This window comes from Anser anser, assembly GCF_964211835.1.
Source record: "Anser anser genome assembly, chromosome: 11".
In the NCBI taxonomy this organism is placed as follows: Eukaryota; Metazoa; Chordata; class Aves; order Anseriformes; family Anatidae; genus Anser; species Anser anser.
This window is the reverse complement of record NC_139732.1, coordinates 16,856,604-16,872,616: the sequence shown is the minus strand read 5'-3', so window position 1 is coordinate 16,872,616 and position 16,013 is coordinate 16,856,604. Positions and strand designations below refer to the sequence as shown.

Genomic DNA, 16,013 nt, shown 5'->3' with positions numbered 1-16,013 from the left:
CAGGTTTGAAAGCATTATCATTGCTTAAGGTTCAAAGATGCTGCAGTGTATTGCATTACAAGTCAATCACCGCAGAAGTATTTTGATGTGCTTTTGCTTTCGGATATAGAAGAACAGATATCCAAATGAAGGATGGTATTTCATTTTATCATAACAATGTCACATAATACAGCATGCCTTTTTTTATACAATATGTATAGTCTCATTTTTCTTGTATTTCTTTCTCTGTTTCTAGTCCTAATAAAGTGAATCCTCAGTTTATGCCTCCCAATGACTTTATTAACTTGGGCAAGAAGAACATTGATGAAAGTTCTAACATGTAGCTTTTTACTATTGTGTAGCAGATATATTTAGTTGGATACCACTAAAAAAATATAAAAATGAATGCTGGGTTTCTAAACATTATACCTCTTCTAAAAGGCTCCAAGTGAGAAATTCTTTATCTGAAGTTTTCCTATTCTCAAATGCAGTATTTTTTACAGCTCTTTTAGAACATAAACATGGTGCTCAATCTAACTACATTTTAGGGTGTGTGTTTTAAGTAAAGCATTTCATTTTCTCAAGGTCATTCTTTATGCTTCAGGTGTTAATTTGTGTTGTTCTTGAAGTATTCTTACTATTGATAGTAGAGTCCTTGGTATATGTTATATTGAAGTATTGCTAATGTATGAACTGTAACATTAAATTTTTAATCTAATCAATCAAATGGCATGCATATGCAGTAGATGTTTGGCTTTTACTAAGATTAATTACCATGTGCTGTGAAAACCAACTCTGTAAGGTGAAATAGCACATGCACACAGACACACACAATAAGACAAAAAGAAAAGAAAGCAAATTGTGCAAAGGGATGAGCACTGTAATAAGTTAATGACTACTTCTGTCATTCAAAACATATGCATAGCCTTTAAGACAACACAAAACAAAGATTAAACGCATGTTAAATCAACTATCTATTAAAGCATTTAGAGCTCTTCTCCAGATTCTACATGAAAATTATGCAATCTGTTGCAAAACTAAACACTTGTCTCCCAGATGGTGCTCAGAGTCTGTCTGAGCAAACACTTCTTCCATGCTCTGCGTAACAAATTGTGCATATTTTTGTTCAGTGTGCTTCATTTTATGCATTTGAGGACTTTTACACTGCACACGCTACGTAGAGATTACTAAATTTGCATTGTAAAATCCAGTAATGTTGTATTTATATAACTGATTGCAGTCATGAAGTGGAAGATAAGATACTTCATCATGGAAAATGGCAGCATCTCCCTTCTTGCTGGGTTGAAGTTTCAAACTTCCTCTGTTTACCGCACATACTGATCTGGGTTGTAATTCTCAGAGGTCATTGATAGCTAATTGCTAATAATAAGTAGCTAATTGCTTTTTTTGACCTGTATTGCAAAGTTTCTACGATCGTGTTTTGAGGGGTTGTTTCACCATGCCAAAAATGGTTATGATTGAAGTGGGAATAGCATTAAAGCTGCAATAATGCTTATATAACTTTATTAGAAGGTACATTTAGTGGTGGACTTGGTAGTGTTAGGTTGGTGGTTGTTGGACTTGATGACCTCAAGGGTCTTTTCCAACCTAAATGATTCTATGATTATTCATGCACTAACAACATAGCGTGTACCCTTCTGGCTGGGACTCTGGTCCAGCTAAAAACCTAAGAAAACATACTAAAGTCTGAGAAAGTCAACTGCAATTGATTAGGCTTCAATTTATTTATTTTTTATCTTACTGCATTTATTTAATATTCCCTCTGCTTTGATTTCTGCCTGTTGTAAAATGTGAGTTCCCTGTTTCACAGGAGTGAAGATAAATATGCTGCTGTTAGTGAATTACTTCAATATGTGTTATGGGACTAAAGATGCACCTGAGATTAGCGCACATTCCTTTTGTGAAGAAGTCCATTCTGATAACCATTTTGTAACAGTTTCTCCAACCTTACCCTGAAGGCAAAGCAAAGTAGTTTTCCTGTTGTGATTTAGTCAGCTCTCTGATTTAAAAGGAAACAAAAATGCAGGGGTATCTATTTTGTCTCAGTATCATTAGATGTGACATGTAAGCCTTCATGTTTGAAAAGGCAAAGGTGCTCACATGCATAAACTGAATATAAAACTTAAGCAATGAGGGAACTTGCAATATATTACCCTGATGCTCTGCAGTATGTCTTTATTTTGCCTTGTTCATTGTTTTAGCTCCTGTCACAGAAGAAACGTGTATTAAATGAAAGAAGAACTAAAAAAAAAATATTAATCTCTTTTTAGACTATTTCTGTAACTTTTTAATTAAAAAATACTTGTTTCCACTCATCAGCGTAATTTTTGTTAAATCCATAAGGCTTTAGAGGTATTTTTATATAACTTCAGATATTTTACTTACTTATATGAAACATGAAATTTTTGAAGGATGAAAATAGTGAAGTTCAAAAGTTGGGTGCATGGAAATTACCTATAAAGCAGCAACACTGCAGGAGATTTAACTGGCAAGCCCTCCAAAGCATACTTCCTCCTTGCCTTCAAAATGCCAAGGGAGACAACTGGCGTGCCAGATAGTTATACTTGTATGATGCAAGAGAACAGAGTCAGCTTGAAATTTAGATCTGGGCTCAGTGCAGTCAGATCTAAGTATTGTCGAGTACACTATTCCACAACAACTCTTGACAATTGATCTGGTCTAGTGTTTTAACCACCTGCACTGTAGAGAAATTTTCCTTAGAAATTTAGGAATTCTTTTGCTACAACAGGTATCTGTTGCTTTGTACCTTTTTGGTGTAAAATATGACAAGAATCTGGACCTAATTCTCTAGCTCTCCTTTAGCTTGTTGGACTGATACCAATCACCCTCTTGTTCTTCATGTACCTGGAAATGCTTTCCAGGAGTCCTTTCTTAGGGACTGAATTGAAGCTTTACAGCCAACATATTCTCAGACCCTCCTCATCTGTTTTTAAAAATGGGCATAACATTTCCCTTTTCTAGTCCCTGACTACCATGACAGCAACCTTCCAATGTCATCAGGTAGCTCTTTCAGCATCGTTGGATGGTCCTCATTCAGCAACATGGACTTGGAGACATTTAAAACCAGACTGGACAAGGCCCTGAGCAAGCTGCTCTTGTTGACCCAACTTTGAGCAGGGAGAGGTCAGACTCAATCTCCAGAGGCTCCCTTCAATCTCAACTAGTCTCTGATTCTGTGTGTTTGTCCACCTTATTTAAGTGGTCCCTAACATTCTACTAAATCCACACTGTGTTTGTATAAGTACATTTTGCATTGCAAAGCAGATTGTCCAGCTTCCTGAATAGAGCAGTCTAACACTTCATAATCTGTGCAATATGATATGCCTGTTTTAAATTTATGAAGCTGTAAACCAATTTCCTGTACTAATAAACACCTCTTTTTTTTCATTCCCAGTTATCCTCCTTTTAAAATTACTGCACTGCCTTGCTCTCTCTCTCTCTCTCTCTCTTGTCCTTGTCTTGTAAGAAAGAAACGGGATGAGGAGGGAGAAGAGGGTGCAGAGGGGAGGGGGGGAAGGAGAAGAAAGAAAAGAAACAGCAGCTCATATAAATAAATGATATTTGGGGAGAATCCAAGATCAACAGACCAGCAAGCCCACTCATTGTTCTTTATAGTTTTGGCTCTCTTCCAACCCCTCTAGGTTTCTCTCTCTTTCCAAACTGCTTTCTGCATTCTCACATATGTTATAGAAAGTATTATGATTTCAGAGAAGTACTTTAATTTTAATTTTATAATAGCTTGATCTGCAAAGGAAGTTGTCCAGTTTTTAATGGAGGAGAGGAGGAGAGCTTGTTGCTCTGTCGCTCCTTAATGTATGTGTAAACTTGATTATTCTTAACAGAAGATCCATATGTGTATAGTATCACTGGAGGAGAAATGGATGCCTTTTGCATATAGTTAGTGGGCATAATTATCTGTGAAATTGTTTGGGTTTGCATTCCTCTGGCAGTACAATAAATATTTCAAATCCAGCAAACATCAGGCCTGCTGCCATTTTCACAGTGAGAAGCACAATAATGTAGCTTTGCATTTTGTCACAAAAATGATCCATTTTTCTCATGCAGCAAAAAGCAGGTAGGGAACTGGTATAAAAAGACATTGATGCGGATGAACGTATCTGTATTTTTAATAGATTCCTTCTAAATGTGATAAATTTTGAAAATTACTGATAGAATCTGCATAGCTACTAGAATACTTCAACCCTTCTGATCTGTCAGGCTATAGGTTGGAAGGAAGTTCATAACTTAAAAGCTTACGGCATAAAAGCTCAATTAATGTAATCATTATTGGAATAATTCTCCAAGTTTAACACAAGAAAGCCCAACTCTGTCTTTCACACGACAGTTATCCAAGCATCTACCTAATGTACACCTTTGCACAGCAGCGCTTGCTGTGTGTCCAGTAGAAACCAGATGCTACCTGGTTTGGCACAGGCAGTGCTCTGCCAGGGCTTCCCTTCATGCCACCGTGGCCTGAATGTTCAAGGACATTTTCGAGGGGAAGCTCCAGTCATCTCCAACTCCTCAGGTCCACTAGCCAAGCTGGAGTGATAGGGACATCACAGGAAACATTAGGACAGTTGTGAGAACAGCATGAGACCATCCTCATCCGATTTAGAGGGAGCCTGAAAAGGACCTGCTCTTGCTGCTGCTGCTTTACCTGCTCCTGACCGATTCCTACAGAATTTCCACAATTCCAGTAAGGGTTTGCAGAAATCAGAGTTGGAAGAGAGCCTGGGCAGCACAGACTTACACACGGGTGTCGCTCATTATCACAGAACTGTAAGCAACCGATGCATGCAGGCCCAGGTCTCCGAGTGAACTGGGTGTTCGTTCATCCATGGCTTTGTAGGCTGTTACATTTTTGCCAAAAGCGAGAAAGCCAGCAAATTCCATGGTGCCACAAGGAGCAGCCTTACAGCAGTGTTGCCTGGGAAAGCCTGTGCATTTTGGGTTATTCGGGGACATTCATTTGGCTTCAAGTCAGGGATCAGGCTCTGGAAGAACGCAGACATACTATGGTGTGACTACATAAAAGTGCAGATTTTTCAAGACTAACTGTTCTTTTCCTTTTGCCTTTCATAGTTAAAACTGAAGCAAGCTGATCATTCAAATGAAAACTACATAGTCTAAGAGATTACCTACGTGCATAAAGATGGATGGAAATGGGTACATTCAAAAACACTTGAAAAATTGGAGTCTTTAAACTTTTCTGCATTTTGTACTTCAAATTATTAAACATATTTTTTCTCACTGATAACGTTGTTTAAACATGTAAATGTGAGAGGCAAGCCGTAGTTACTGTTAAATGTGTTGCAAGACATGCATCTTCAAGCAAAGAAGGAAGGTTGTCAGCAAATGCCGATTCTGGGCTGCAAATGCAGCTCTGAATGCCAGGGACTATGAATGGGGAAGAAAAAAAATCAATCTGAGACTGAGCCAGGCTGACTCAGACCAGCTCCAAGCTGAGACAAACTAGCTCAGCTGAGCATATCACTACAACAGGTACCTAAATAAATTATGTTTAAAGCTCCTGTATATCCCAGCTATCCCCATGCTTGCTCTTTTAGGACTTTTCCATCTGTAGATGCAAGAAGCTTTCATAGAGACGTATATTTAAATTCTCACTTTGACTCCTACTTTTCATTGCTTTCACTGCATCCCTAATAACAACAACAATCAGATAAAGCTGCTCATTTGACTTTCAGAGTCAGTGCTCAGTAGGGCTGGAAATGTGCAGTTTTGGGATGCAGTCTGCCTTTCAATGCTAGGAAGTGCTTGTCACCATTATTAATTAAGTATGACATTTACTCTCTTCATTGGTTCTAACCATGCACACCATGATCTCTGTAGCATATAAATATTGTAATTTACAGATGGGTGAAGAACAGATTTGCAGTTTTAGGATTTATGTGGGTTGGGGTTGCTCAGTGAAAATTCTGGCTTTTGGGGGGTTTATTTTGGGGTTGCTTAACTGTTCTGTGGAAAAGAAAATCTGCCTGCTGACCAGTTCTGATATACAGTTACAGAGCTGTGCAAATGCGTCTAGCAAAACTGAGATGCAGTCGAGCTGGCAAATTCTACAAGCTCTGGTCAGGTGCTTGTGTAGCATGGCTAAAGAAAGTGTCCTCTGTTGTGAGTCTTTGTTTCTGACTAATTCTAAATAAAAAATTTATTACAGAAATCTGTGAAGTTATATAGATACACATATAAAATATGGTGGAAGGAAAAGATATTTGTACAAGTAAGCCATCAATATGCTGTCTTGCTAGTTAGCCAAGTGAATCATAATTTGCCATGCTTTTCAATATGTGTGAATTGCAAACAGGCCACAGTGTGCTTGGAATTTTGCTGGCAGTTTGGTAGCTAAAGTCATAGAAAATAAATAGTGTAGCAAGCAGCTTGAGGGACATTCAAAAGGGAGAGATTTGTAAGAACTGATTGCTGGTACTGATAGCCACATGTCATAAACCTAGTTTTATGTCTCTATTTACATATTAATTGTAATTCATCTATGGCATAATTAAAGAGGCTCAATGCAGGATTTAATACAAAAATACGTGTTTGCCAGACATCAGTGGCATCAACAACAAGCTGACATCTTTTGAGGACTGGCACTGGGTTCACTTAAGATGCTGTGATGGTTTCTATCGCTTGATTTTTGTGACATGTAATTGTCTTGTTAAAGGACTCTCTCACTACAGCTTTTCGGAGTCATTTACAGGCATTTATTAAATAGAAATGAGCATAAAATGAACAACCTAGAATACCACATTGTTAGTACTATTCTTACTACTTCTGCAATTACTATCAAGTGTATTCAATGCCACAAATACATCTGAAGAGCTAGCTGTGTAAAAGGAGACGAGCATATAATAAAAGGGAAGAGCGGCAAAGAGAGACAGACCGTCACTCATAAAAGCTATTAAGTATGTGTTGTATTTCAGGCATGTAGCTAATTTCATTGGCTTCAGTCAGATTTTTGGAGTAGATCCACAGAGGAAAACCACATAAATATTATTTCTTACCTCCTCATTAATAATCGCAAGGAAAACAGGTAATACTTGTAGAAGAACAAAACAAAACTATGTAAATAGGACACCACAGAAGACAAAAAAAGCATTTAAGGGAGAGGTGAATGATGAGATCCATGGGGCAGACAACAGACATGGGACATGAGTCAGTCAGTGAGGGCACACTGAGACACAAAAAAAAAAAAAAAAAAAAAAAAAAAAAAAAAGAGAGAGAGAGAGATTGACCTTACCACAACAACTGGATGCAAATCACAAATGATAGTAACCCTCTCCATGATGTGAGGAACACAATACACCCTAAATGTACTAGATCCCACACATATATGTGCATGCTCAAGCCTTTTTACATTTCATATGGAATTTATTTTGGCTATTTCTAAATTTTGGCTATATCTAAAAAAAATGCCACTTCTTAGCCAAATGTCTAACTTCCTTCTGTAGAGGTTATGTCTATTTTATGTCTATTTTAGTAACAGATTAAGGTATCTTTTCTTTCCATCAACTTAAGAGGCTGATACAACTTATAATAGTCAACATGAACTCCCTTGATTAATATTCCAAAAATATACTTAGAACCAATTCCACATGCAAAATCAAACCTGAACACGCTGTGGAGGGAGAAGGTACGCAGAACTAAAGTATCCATGAGCTATCCAGGACCCTTTCAACTTACTCCAAGTTCCAGACAGTAGACAGAGTATATAATCTGGGCCACTACATGTTGGGCTTTTTTTTCTTCTCGCTCTCATATCATTATGTTTCTATAGATGTGCACATTCTGATCTCTTTCTTGGTTCTTTAGTCAGTGAGACATTAAGTGTTTCTGCATATTAATCTCTCTCACACACACTCACGTGCTAATCTTCCAAGTTTTTTTCTCAGTTCTTGGTTCAGCTGTAATGAATATAAATTACAAATTTTGTACAAAAAATATGTACAAAATCAGAAATATGTATAGAAGATTCTCTGTGTAAACAGATGGATGCATGTTACATCCAGAGGTAGTATAATTCAAAGTTTCCTTACCTGTTTGTTTTTTTTCTTAGCAAAGAAAATTGAACTACATATAATAAAGAAAGGTTCAATAATTAATATAAAAATCTATTCAGATGAATATAATGATTTACATCAAAACCTGAATATTTAAAAATTAATAGAAAATATTAGCATGTGAATAATTGAAATCAGAGGAATGTATAATGAGGTTACACTTACTACAGTATATTAACCATTATCTGCAGCTTGATAGGAAAATGTTTTTAAATAGGATGTGCATTCTATAAGCCCCCAAAGCTGTGTTACTATTAAGCCAATGTGCTCCTTGAGCACACATACATGTGTACATCTTGTATAAACAGAAGTACAACATGCACTCCCACAGCAAGTTTCTTTGCCAGAAAATAGTCCTTTTATCAGTAAATCTGGAAGGGAAAAAAGAAATCAATGAAGAGTGACTTACTACAAAATAATAAAATTAGCACTACATATATGCCATTTTTTTCTGACTTTTTCACGTACTGTTTCGTTTACCTCTGAAGAATTTTTGGTGCATCAGTTCAGCAAGCTGGCAACAGAAACAACATAATGAATTTTTTTGGTCAGATGGTTTCTGTCTTCACACCTATACTGAAAGTTTTAACTTCCATCCATATTTATATTTGTCATCTATTTCTTCAATTCAAATGTTCTTTCAGAGAAGATTGGTTTCATGCAGAGAGAAGATAAAAATCAGAATGCTTACCTCACACGCAATAAATTCATCATATTTATTTATCCCCAATACATAGAGAAAAAAAGAGAAAAATAATCTCAGATGATAGTACCTAACATTTAATTTTTATTCTTTCTATAGCTGAAACTATAAAAAGGAGCTGGGGGGCTGGGGAGAAAGGGGAGAAGGAGCTTTTTGTTTTGTTTTGTTTTGTTATTCCAGTCTGTGTTATTCAGAGCTACAAACATTGAAATATTCATAATAGAAAGGTTACTGAATTGCTGTGGCCCAGAATCATGAGAAAATGTCTGACAGCATAATTATAAAGGGCCTGTTACAATGGCGCAGCAGACAATTGGTGTTACTGTTGTTTAAACAGGGAATCTGGAAAAAAAAAAAAGAAAAGAAAGAAAGTAACCCACATTCTTAGGTATAGGCACTCCTCAGTTAGAAGCAAGACAGGTTTGAAGCTTTTGTTTATTGCCGCATACTGAAATGCAGCAAGGTGGACTGCAGCAAAACCTTCTGAACAATTGGTAAAGATGCATAAATTACTGTGAAATGCAAGTCAAAAGAAATTGGCATTCAGGAAGGCCAGACAGCACAGACAGTCCATTATCCCTTTAACCACATAACTGACTCAGACACAACTGCCTGATCAATCTGAAGGCAGATGCTATAGCTAGAAAACTATTTTAACAGCTTGGCATCTGGGTGCTGTGATTGCTCAAAGAAAGAGGACGGGTACAATCCGATGAGGTGAACTGCAGCCTGCTGTGGACTCCAGTTTATAATTGCATATGCTTTCTTCATAGGAAACAAAGCAGGTAAAGGAACAAAGTGATTAGAAAAACACAACTTATGCTTTTGATTTAAAAATAAGCTGTACGGCTTGAGTTTCGCCTGTTAAGTCCTAGCAGAAGTTTTAATAGAAACCTGTGCTAACACCAGTTTACAAATGCGTTTAGCACTAGGCCCTGATTCAGCCAAGAACTTCTTGAGCACGTGAGCTCTCAGAAGGCCTACAGCTGAAGACAGCCCCATATGCCTCGCTGCGTCACTTGACTACAGCTCTACCTCCCATTATGAACATTAAGCAATGATAATGTTGTCTGACTTATTTTAGTAATTTGTTCTCATCTTTCCCATGGATAGCAATGTCTCTACATGTTTTTCGAATTCTGAGCAAGTTATATATGTGCAAACATGGGACAAAATCAGTCCACAGACCACAAGTCTTATGGGTTCAGTAAGGATTTACTCTAGTTGAAGATCTGATCCTGTTAGGAAATATTTACACGGAGAAGTCAAGTATCTTTTTCACTTATTTGGAATTACATAGCGTATGTAAAATACCTGTTTACTGCTTTGATTATGCCTATGTGAGAGAAATAAGAGATTTTTTTCTTGAAATATGAACGTGGAACAATATAAAGGGGCCAAAATAGCCCTGTTTCGTGTGGTTGTCTGTTAAAACTAAATGCTGCACAAAATGCCAGTGTCCAGTATTTTTGTCAGTGCTAAAAATGAAATACTGCTGCCCTTTCTTTGCCTCCCAATCTCAACAAGACTGTGGGTTTTGGTGTAATAATACAAGGTTACCGTTACATGAAGTTCAGTATTCTGGCTCCTGAAAGGACTGAGGAATTCTTGGTGTTATAGAATATCTTATTCCTCCTGTATGTGAATCCCTCTTAAGTTCTGATAAACGCTGCTGAAATTAACACACTCTTCTAAACTATGTTGACTGCTATATTTCTCTGTTGTGCTAAACTCATTTTTTCTGCTTTTAGATGAAAGCAGACCAGATTTTGCTGTCATTAGACATCAATGGCATTACATAAGACTTAGAGACTTGTCTTTTATCCTGTTACACCTAATATGCTTCAGTGCGGATGTGACCAGGGGAAAAACACCACAAGTTGAAGCTGTTTAAAGAACTTGCCTGTGTAAGAAAAAGAGTAACTGATGGTCTTCAGTCACTGCACTTCAATAAAAGTGTAATGCTGTCAAATCATAAAATGGCTGAGCTCTGCCATTTAGTTCACCAAAGGTGCATATTCTTTTTTTCTTTCCCTCTGTCAACTGACTAAAGCTACTTACTAGTTGTAAGTATTTTCTCTGTTACTAACCTCTGACTTTGTCTTTTCACTGTCTTTTATTTACTGAGATGTTTTTCCTGAAAATCAGAGAGCATATGGAGTCATGCTCTCCTCTCACTTGCATCCTTGCTATTTGAGGCTTTCTAGAACCCCTATTCTAGAGGAAACAAAACAAAACAAAACAAAAAAACTCCTTAGCCTAAAAGGGTTTAAAATAAACCTATAAAGTAAGAGGGTTAAATTTGACCAGTTTGAGGTCAAAATATAAGGCAAAAAAGAAGCTAATATAAAGGAAACATGCAATATCCTCTGCACCTATGTGATACAAGGTGGCTGGGAAACCCCTAGAAGGATGTCGGGGACCTGGGAGAGAGATACGAATACTTCAGGCTAGTTGAATCTGGAAACAAAATGCTATATGGGTAACTGAGAACAGGTACTAAAGATCTTCTATACTTAGCTATATGCTAACTAGAATGATAACTGAAGATAATTGGATATGTATGACTTGTTTAATCTGATACAATCAGATCAGAGATGTATTTTCAAGTAACACAGCACAAGCACTGGAACATTTGATTCTTAAATGACATACATTCAAGAATTAGAAAGAAAATTGACTGGAATTAGCTATTAGCCAGAATAACTATCATGGAGAAGTAAATGATAGTTAAAGGGCACGTGCTAAAGAATCACTCAAGTGAGATCTTAATTCTAGTAGTAAACCTGAAACTAGTGTGATTATTAATAGTCAGAAAAGTAAGAACAGGTATATAAACTGTATAGATAGATTGCTAGCTATGTGATTTTTATAAGTTCAATCACGTGTACAAAATTATTAGGGAGAATAGCATCAGACAGCCAAGCGGTGTCAGATATCCATAGCAAGAGCTGAAAGAATTGTTTAAAACTTTGTACACAGTAGGACAATATGATGGGGATAAAGGTGAAGGAAAATTAGTCATGACTGTATAATGCAAAGGACCTGTCCAGGTCCCTCTGCAGGGCCTTCCTACCCTCCGGCAGATTGACACTTCCCCCCAACTTGGTGTTGTCTGTAAACTTTCTTCTTCCACAGGTCATAAACTCTCTTTTTCTCTTGAATACACAGCAAAAGTTCCCTGTTCAGCCACGCCTCTGCTCTGTAAATTAACTTTTCTTCATTTGCCTACATCAAACTTACAGAAACTGTTAGCTACTTCTGAAAATGGCAGCCTTCCTCTTGTGCCTGAAATGCTGTATTTCTATTGATAATCACAGACATTCGCCAGCCAGCACATATGCCAGCAATAACAGTTCAGTATTAATGAAGTGTCTTTTTTTCTGCTAGCAATGAAATTCATTCTTGGCATTAGAACTCTGCCTTACATACTGAAAGTAAATAGAAAGATGAACAGAAATGCCATTTATTCATTAAAATTGCAAAATAGCAATTAAATCTCCTCTTTCTGAATAAATTTTTCCAAAGTATCCAAATAACAGGTAGTGGGAAACAGTTGTAGGATAAGGCTGATCAGAGGATAACAATTCCATTTTGTGGCAACCTCTGAGATTTTGAAACTTGTTTGTATTCAAGCATGTTCATTTGCACTCAAAAAACACCCTTCAAATATACCCATAGGAAAGAATAATCTGGATAAGGCTAGAAGTGAGAACCCTGTCACACGACAGAAAGATGAAGCCTCTGTGTCTCAGCAGTGAAATCAGGACCCCCACAGCATCCAACACAAGTATAAACAGCTATTCTGTCAGAGAGGAAGATGCTTTTCATCTGTCATTACAAATCAAGACAAATACTCAGTTAGTGTGTTATCTGCCTTGGCAATGGATCTGTTGCCAACCCAAACTATTTCTCAATAGAAATTTTAAGGAAACTAGGAGGTCTCCAGGAAACATTTCGACCACTCAGAAATCAACATGTTCTCTGACCATCTGTGGGCTGATAAAGTTGAATAGTTTGCTAACAGTCATCATCCATCTACTATTCAATGTTACAGTAACACTTCAGCTACAAGTGCTTGTCAATTGGAGTTAAGTGTCATCATCCCCCTAACACAATATGTAACACAAGTGTGAAAAAGTAAAGACAGTTTTTGAGATGACTCAGCTCCCGCAAAGCTCAGCCAGCAAAGACTCATTGCAGTGCATGTTTCATTAGCAACATTTGTTCTTTTTGACATGCTATTTTCTATACTTTCACTTTTCTCATAGTGAAACAGATCTGGCAGAGCCACTGGTCTGCACTTTAAACTTTCCCTGTGCAAATGTCTTTTTTATTTCCTAATGGATGCTCAGATGCTAAAAGGAGCATATGGGGGGGACAACAACGACGTGGTTCCCATAAGCAACCACTGGTACCCTACAGTGATTCTGACTGAGCTGGATGAATTAAAAAGCCCAAGGTGATATTCCTCTCTCTTCCCCCACCATCGCTTGCTATCATTCCATATGTTCCATCCTCTTCAGAAAAAGGTAAATGTCACTCTAAAGTAAGTAAGAATTTATCTCCTTTCTGAGAAAGACAAACACACCTGAAGAAGATAGGGAGCTCAAGATGTGGCAAGTGTTATTTATCTCATTACTCATGTATCAATAATACAACAGGTTAAAGCAAAAGCATGAAGGACAGATCACACAGAGGAGTAAGCAGGATACCGATAGAATTAAATATATTACCTATTAATACAAAGCCAGCTTCTACTGAAGTTGCATGGGCAACAATAATTAAAAGAAACAATACAAAAACCAAACAGCATTACTGAATCATTGCTGCCTAGTAAACCATTATAAACTACACTATTCATACGGTGGGACTTGATCCTCACAGTCTTGCTGTCATTTGGTATTTTACCTAAATAATGACTCCAAGATTGGTTTAAAAGTTTATTTCTGAAAGAGGAATTTAATTAAATATTCTAGGAACTGTAGTGCAGTAATACAGTGTGGATTTATATCTAAATTCTGCCTGGGGTCTCTGTGAAATTGCATCAGACTTACCATGTGTGTGTGGCAATCTAAATCTACTAAATTTAAATGATGGATAAGAAATGCTGAAGCTACTTGCTTCACCAATTTTCATCAGATCAATCAAAATAACACATGATAGCATCAGCCTTCTGAAATGGGAGATCTGAACCTTTCAATTTTGCTTTTAAAACAGGAAATCTGTCAAGATACACTGATCCTTAGACCATGCTTTGATTTTGATGCCTTCTTCCTTTTGTTTCTTTCTTTTTCTAGTTAAAGAAATTTTACTGACAAATTCCCAATCAGGAATAGACCAGTGTCTGCTGACTCTAACGTCCATTCTCTTAGCGTTGAAATGTACGGAAACACACTGCAGTTGTGTACTGAAGGTATATGACGGCAGGGAATTAGCAGTTTCAATGAAGAGCACTGCAAAATCAGACACCCATGAGAAAGTCATTACAGTGCTTAAATGGGGACCAGGAGGACTGTTTTTCTAAAGACACAGTTGGATGCTGAACATAGACTTCAGAAGATGAGCCTATGAGGAGCTACCTGAAAATCCTGCCTTTGTGCCATTAATACTAGTGGGTGTTAAGTGGTGGTACGGCAAGGAGGAGCTATCTTCGCCTCTCCTGGCACCAGTAAAGCCTCAGCAGCAGCTCTCATCTGTCTTAGTGACCAACACAAAACCTGTGAATTGGGCCCTGGAATTAAAAGTGCTTTATATTTTTGAAATCACTAGTTAATAAATAAGGGGCCAGCAGATTCTACAAAAACCAAAGCAGTATAGTTCTGGGATTTATTGACCAATAAAACTTGTTATTGTGAACTGCAAATGGCTTCCTCTGTGAAGTTTTTTACACCAGTTTGGTGTTTTTTTTAACAACTCCTATAGGAAGAAATCCTTTTTCATTACATTATTAGTGTACCTGGGCCCAGATAAATGGACAGAGAAATGTGGTACAATCAGGGAACATTTAAGACAATAAGCCCCAGACAGCAATAGAAAGAGTGCATGAGGAAGTGCAAACAAACAAAAGACAGTCAACAGTGTGATCAGAATAGAAAATTTGGCACTTGTTACAGAAACAAATCTCAAAAGCTTTTTCAGCCTTATATTTGGCTGCTAGTGAATAAGATAAACAGGCTGGTGGGAGGTGAGCTGAGGGAATACAATGTGAATCAAAGCAGGCGGTGTTATTGCTTTGCAAGGCAATGGTTAGGCTTCATGTGGAGTAGTATATCTAGCATTTGTCATTCGTTCTTAGATAAGATATAATTTCTCTTGAAGGAATGTAGAACTGAGTAACTTAAATGATGCCAAACTTCAAAGATTTAAAATGTGAAGTAGGAGTGAGAAAAGTTATGCATATCCAGCCTGATAAAAATAAAGATGACAAATTTCTCTGCAGATTGGAAGAGATTTAGGAATTAGAATTAAGGCGCTCAGTCATTTTTCCTACTTTGCTTTTATCATTCCTCTTATTATCACATTAAATATTGCCACTCTGGGCAAATGGCACAGTGGCATAAGTTCTGGAAAGGTGATCTCCTTTAGTAGAACTACAGAAAACAGTCATCAAACATTCATGGGTTATTTTGGTCTGTGAAATATTCTTACCCAAAATTGGGATTAAGAGGGAAAGTTGGGTTTCCTGAACATCTAAAAAATGTCAGATGAAGAATAGTGAAACATTATTTCAGTTGGATTGTTTTGTCTTTTAAATATTTCACCAATATATCCTTTATATTTTGAAACAAAGTGTATTTTGTTTTCATTTAGAAAACACTGACACATCAGCAGTTTGAAACCTTTCAGCATTTTTCCTGAAGCAAGAAGTTCACCAAAAGCTGTTTTTTCCCAAGCATTAACATTTTCCAAGGAAGAAAAAAATTCTCAATAGATCTATTTCAGAGCCACCCTATGCAGCCTGACACAGTTTGATCCAAAGGCCACTGAAGTTAATGAAATGACTTTTGTTGTTTTCAGGAGGCTTTGGGTCAAGCCATTTAATGACCAGAAAGGGACCGAAAGTCCTAATGTAGTATCCAGCAACAAAAACTGACTACTAGCAGAAAAGAAGTAGAGCTGCTCCGTAACTTGGAACATAACAGTTAGCAAAGTGACAAAGCAGGTTTGCAAAATTAAAGCATGGATGTTAGGAGTTCAGCAAT

General features: G+C 37.2%; 1 long non-coding RNA gene across 1 annotated transcript in view; it reads left to right on the top strand.

Annotated features, from left to right (window-relative positions):
• The window catches only part of LOC310905445, a 209,793-nt gene extending 194,054 nt beyond the window's left edge, over positions 1-15,739 (top strand). Inside the window, exon 5 of the long non-coding RNA XR_014589044.1 lies at positions 10,560-15,739. This is a non-coding gene — a long non-coding RNA (uncharacterized lncRNA). The remainder of the gene's footprint in view (positions 1-10,559) is intronic.
• Positions 15,740-16,013: the final 274 nt, after the last annotated feature.